Genomic DNA, 6,112 nt, shown 5'->3' with positions numbered 1-6,112 from the left:
AAAAAAAAAAGAAGAAACCAAAACCTAAGGATGATCCATCACAAACAGCCCACCAGGCTTTCCCAAATTAGCCAAATGCCCAAGCCACAGCCAGGCGATACAGTCCTTACTGTGCTTCTGTGCCCTCTAGAAAGTCCTGTCCCTGGCTCCCAACCACTTGATGCGTGACACGGCCCGGTTCACGTCCATTTGCTCAGATAAACTCTTACAGTTTTTAATCTGCCTCCGTGTATCTTTTAACGGGTGGGCCACAGAATGTAAGCTGGGGAAGAGGGATGCGAGAGCCAGAAAGGGGATGTGGGTGGCGGCAAAGCTCCAGCGGGGTCAGTGATCTGGGGGTCTCGAGGCGGCTGCGGCTCCCCTGAGGGGGGACGCGGCTGGCCGAGGAGCGGGTGGGGGTCCTTGCACGGGAGGATGCTAACGGGGTCCCCCGGGGGGTGAGCAGTCAGCAGAGGTGCGGGGTGGCGGCTGGGGATTGCTCAGGCCCACGGCCACCGCCACCAAACCCTTAAAGGGTCTGTGACCCCAAGATGTTGAAGACACGCGGCCCACGTCTGTCCCTCGAGGCTGATACGAAACAGAAGCTCTGTGATGTGCGGGAACAGAGAGTTCAGCTCACCTCAGGCCTGGGGCCTCCCTCCCGCCCCCACCCCGGCAGAACCAGAGGCAGCCTGGGACTCGGGGCCAGCCCCGTGCTGTCTTGGGATTTTTGCCCCTCCCCGTTGGGACATTTGCAGGCTGGGCCTGGTGTGGCCCTCTGGCGAGCTGGGGCCACCTCACCGCGTCCCTCTGGGGAACAGTCACTCCTTGGGGCAGTACTGATGTTAATACTAATATTAATAGCCATCGAGAGCGTGCTCTGTGACAGGCACTGTGCTAGGATTTGTACCCAGATTTTGTTTCACGCTCACAATAAGCCGGTGAGGGAAGCCATGTTCTGACCCCCCCGCCCCCCCCCTTCACAGATGAGGAAACAGGCTTAGAGGCTGAGTGACTTGCCCTTGGCCAGCAGGAGGTGGGGCCAGGCCGGAAAAACCCAGGCAGTCTGATCCCCTCTTGGCTGGAGAAGGGCCACCTAAGTTAGGGAGGAGGAAGGGGGATCAGGGAGGGCTTCCCAGAGGAAGTGACATTTTCATGGATTTGAATCCACACATTCTACTTGCCTGGCTCGTCCCCTGGAGGCAGGGGACCCGGGTGGGCTGGTCTACATCTCTGTCCCGAGTTCCCAGCACCGGCCCTGGCGCAGGCCGTGGGGACTCAGTGACTCTGAGAAATGAATGCGCGAGGAGCATCTGCTCTGGTCCCGGCCTCGTCCTCACTGACCCCACGCCAGCCTGTCTTGCTTACCAGGACAATCCACCACCCTCGATGCCCAGTGGCCTTGGCACCCGGGTCCCAGCACGCCCTCAGTCCTGGCAGTGAGTCCCAGGCCAGGGCCAGCTCACCTCTGGGCCAGGGAACCGAGGGGGTGGTGGGGCCGGCCGCGTGCGGACCAGTGGTGAGAACAGGACATTCCTGACTTGGGGAGACACTACCCCCGGCTCCCACCCCACCTCCCCAGAGTCTCAAGGTCAAGCCCCCCTCCTGCCTCAGTGCATCCGCGGGGCTCACCTTGGTGCTGATCATCAGCCCCGGCAGGTGACCAGGGCCGGGCCCGGTTAGAAGTGGGGGCAGGCATTTCAGAAGCTGTATGCGTGTGTTGGGGTGGGGAGCACGGGGACCACGCGGTTTGGGGAAGGCACCCGAAGTGCTCCTGATGCCCACAGCCGCCTTGAAATCCAATTTAAAAAAAAAAAAAATTTTAACGTTTATTTATTTTTGAGACAGAGAGAGACAGAGCATGAACGGGGGAGGGTCAGAGAGAGAGGGAGACACAGAATCTGAAACAGGCTCCAGGCTCTGAGCTGTCAGCACAGAGCCCGACGCGGGGCTCGAACTCACGGACCGCGAGATCGTGACCTGAGCCGAAGTCGGCCGCTTAACCGACCGAGCCACCCAGGTGCCCCTGAAATCCAATTTTTAAAAACTGGCTCAGTTGCTGGAGCCTGTGGCTCTTGATCTTGGGGCGTGAGTTCGAGCCCCACGTTGGGAGTGGAGATTCCTCTAAAGGAAATAAATAAACAAAGAAACAAACTTTAAAAATTGGCGCAGGTTAAAGTGTACTGAAAAGACTAGAATTTGTGTTTCAGAAAGGTGGGTTAATACATAAATACCTGTAATTTTACTAAAAACAAAACAAAACAAAACAAAACCTCTTGGGGCGCCTGGGTGGCTCAGTCTGTTAAGCCTCCAACTCTTGATGTTGGCTCATGATCTCACAGTTCCTGGGTTCGTGCCCTGCGTTGGGCTCTGAGCTGACAGTGCTGAACCCACTTGGGATTCTCTCTCTCTCCCTCTCTCTCTCTCTCTCTCAAAAAGAATAAATAAATAAACTTAAAAAAAATACATGAAAAAAAACAACCCTCTTCTATCTGTTTACAGTGACCTGGAGGCATTTGTAATGAAGGAAGCAGATTCCTTTGAAGAAATTGTAAAGGTGGCCGCAGAGGAGGAGGAAAAGCCGCTTTAAGAGCTCGTGCCCACCTAAACTCAGAAGACGGACCGGCACCCACTGCAGACTCCCGATGCCCCTCGCTCTGGTGCCTCCCGGATGGCGCCTCACGGGGAGGAAGGCCTTCAGCAGCCAGACAGGCTTCCAGAAGGGCCCGGCAGAGTGGGAGGGAGTGCCTGGCCCACTTTTCCGGGAGAAAGGGCGGCGGCACTGAAATAGAAGCAGCGAGGCTGACCCAGTGGGCAGGGCACAGACGGAAAACACTAGGGCATCGGAGACACAGGGCACAAAGAGCATCAGGTAACCCGAGGCCACGCTGGGGTGGAATTTCTGGCTGGACTCGGCCTCTGCAAATGGCCCTGAGATGAGACGGACCTGCCCTGTTACCCAGAGAGCCGGTGGGACCAGCCTGCTCGTGTGGCCACCTACTGTATGCACAGGGTGAGCACACAGATGGCCAGGGCGCTGTGGGCAGGGCGTGTGGCTCCTACAGGTCACTCGGGAAGTCTGCGTGGCCTTGGCAGGCTGGGCTTGGCGTCTGCGTCCAGGTGACCTCAGGCCTCCGCACGAGACCCCACACGACGCCTCAGGGTCATCGCCGAGAATTCGCCAGGTGAGTTTATTTCTTAAAAGCCGGGACCGTAAGAAGCAGATGGGGTCAACGTGGAGTCCTGGCTGCAAGAGTTTGGGAGAGCCCCGAACACAGACCAGCAAGGTCGTGGTGAAGGAGGCTGTTCCCCAAATAATTCCCTCGGGAAATGGGAGAGAAAGGGGGCAGGGCCACAGCACGATGGAGAGAGGAGCCCAATGAAGCTGAGAAGGGACAGCTGGGGACGTGGGGACCAACCAGGCAGGGCAGTGTGGGTGCAGAAGGCCACCAGGACCCTTCTCCGGTGTCTGGCCTGGGGGAGTGGCCTCAAGGTGAAACAGCCCTGGCCCTTGCCCTCACCCCCCAGGTGGTCTGTCTGTCCCCGCGGGGTCCCCTGTTCGCTCCCCTGCTGGCTCGCGGGGCCACCAGGCCAGGCCCCCGCCTGACTGGCCCTCTGGCTCGGGGCAGGCTGGCACTCCCCGCTGTCTGGGTGCCCTGCCTCTTACATCCAGGTCCCCTGGGCTGCTCGGTCTGGCTGCCCTGGGATTCCGCACCCCCCCACCCCCACCCCGGGGCTAGGCTTGGCTCAGCGAGTGAGGAGGGAGGGAAGGTGGGGGTGAGTGCAGAGGAAGTTCCGACACGCACGGGGCGAATGTGACCGAGGGTTGTTGACCGCTTCTGTTCCCATGTCAGTGATGTCATTTCCTGGTGCCGGACGCCGGGTCTCACGCCGAGGTTCTCAATGTCACTGCCAGGATGCGGACAAAATACCTACCACCTGGCGAGGGTCTCGGGCATGGAGTGCCCCATGGCGCTGAGCCCTTAAAAGGCACCAGGGTTGGTGGCTGTGGTTATCACCGTGGCTGGCGGGGGACAGACGGCCGCCATTGTCAGGCCCCTGGGACGCTGGGGAGGGCGGGGCAGGGGCGGGGGCTGCTTCTCCGGCACCTTTCTGCTGCCGTGCATCCCTGCTTTGCTGAGTCCCCACAACCATCCCGATGAGAGATGCCCCTGTCACCCCCACTTTACAGATGGGGAAATGGAGGCCCAGAGAGGTGGAGTGACTTACTCAAGGTCTCCGATCTGGTCACTGGCAGAGCTGGGATTAGAAACACATCTGTCAGTTCGCAAAGCCCTTTGCTTACTGCCCTCCAGCAGAGCCATTAAAGGTACTCAGGGCAAGAGTTTCTGGGGTCAGGGGAAGGACAAGCCCATCCAGAACCCCTGCACAACGCTTCGGGGTAGGATGGGCCCTCTGGACACATGGACGTGTAGCAGTGCGGGGCATAGACCAGAGCCAGGCTGCCTGGGCTCCAGCCCCAGCATTGCTAGTATTCAGCTGTGCGACCTCGGGCAAGTGACTTCACCTCTCTGGGCCTCAGTGTGAAATGCAGGTAATCTGAGTGCATCATTTCCTGGAGTCATTATGAGGAATGAGATGAGCTAATCGTTGGAAAAGTGATGAGAACAATTTCTTAGTAAAAAGAGAAAAGAGAGAGAGAGAGATGAATGAGACCAAAGAGTTGGGCTTTAGAGCCAAGCAGGTGGCACAGAGCCCCCAGGTCCTGAAACGCATCAGAAGTGACAGCCATGGGCAAGTTACTTCACCTCTCTGTGCCTCAGTTTCCTCCTCTTCAATGACAGGCGCAAGAAAATCTGCCTAAGAATCTGTAAAGTGAGTTCTGTGGTTCTCAGGAGGGGCCACCCTGTTCTCCTCTCCATGGGGGATATTTGACAATGTCTGGAGGTTTTTTTTTTTTTTTTTTTTTTTTTTTTTTTTGAGAGAGAGAGAGAGGGGGGCGCCTGGATGGCTCAGTTGGTTGAGCGTCCGACTCTTGGTTTTGGCTCAGGTCAGGATCCCAGGGTCGTGAGATCAAGCCCCACGTCCAGCTGAGAACGGTGAGATCGTGACCTGAGCCAAAGTCGGACGCTCAACTGACTGAGCCACCCAGGCGCCCGCTGCCTGTATTTATTTTTGGGAGAGTGTAACCAGCACACCCTAGTTAGAGAGATGGCCCCCTGCCCGGGAGCAGCTCTGAGCCTTGGCCGGAACATGTCCCTAAGGACCACACTGCTTTAAAGGAAGGGTGGGGCACGCCCATACTTGCCCTCTGAGCAAACCTCACAATGTCTCCCAGGACCCTAAAAAGAGACCCCAGGGGAAGAAATGAGCAAATGCAATTCACAGTCTCCTTGGTGACCCACTTCCTTTTTATAAGCAAATTTAATTGTTCAATCTGTTGCATCAGGAGAGAAACTTTAGAAAACCCAGAGGGAAAATCACCAGTAACCTCGCACCCTTGCCTCTCAGAGGTATTTTAGGTACTTGGCAGACCGGCTTTAAGGCATGGCCGGGCCTCAAAACTTTGTGGCTCGGGGCAAGTGCCTGGCCTCAGTTTTCCCTCCTGTAAAACGGGGACAATGGGACCTACCGCTCAGGACTCCCATGAGGTTAAAGACCACGCATGCCAGCAGAGTGCAGACGAATCCGGGGACCCTCTCCACTGTGGCCTGCTTTCCGGAAGTCACCAGCGCCCACGCGCCCCTGCTCCTACGTGGCCACATCCTCACGGTTGGTGGAGACCATCCAGGCCTCCTCCGTGGCACACATCAGGACGTCGAGGGAGCAGCCTGTCTGCCACGGAGTGGCCTCGGAATCACAGTCACGGTGCATCGCAGAGAAGGAAAGGCGGGGAGTGGCCTGGGCGCGCACACGTTCACGGCCGCAGGGACAAGAACCGGCCAGCGGTGTGGCCGCGGGGGCATCTTGTCTCCACCGATTTGCAGGGTTCTTTTGTGGTTTTTTTTAACCACCAGCAAGAACTCGTGGCGCTGGTCCCTGCCCTTCCCTCCTGCTGAAAAACCAGAAAGAAAGCACTTCCTGGAGCCCCGACCAGGAGGCCTGGATGGCCTCGCCGACCAGCTGAGTCGGTCGTTTAACCTCTGTGTCGTGTGGGTCTGCTGGAAAGAGC

Source organism: Panthera uncia, chromosome B4 (genome assembly GCF_023721935.1).
Source record: "Panthera uncia isolate 11264 chromosome B4, Puncia_PCG_1.0, whole genome shotgun sequence".
Taxonomy (NCBI): Eukaryota; Metazoa; Chordata; class Mammalia; order Carnivora; family Felidae; genus Panthera; species Panthera uncia.
Note: the sequence above shows the minus strand (reverse complement) of the source record.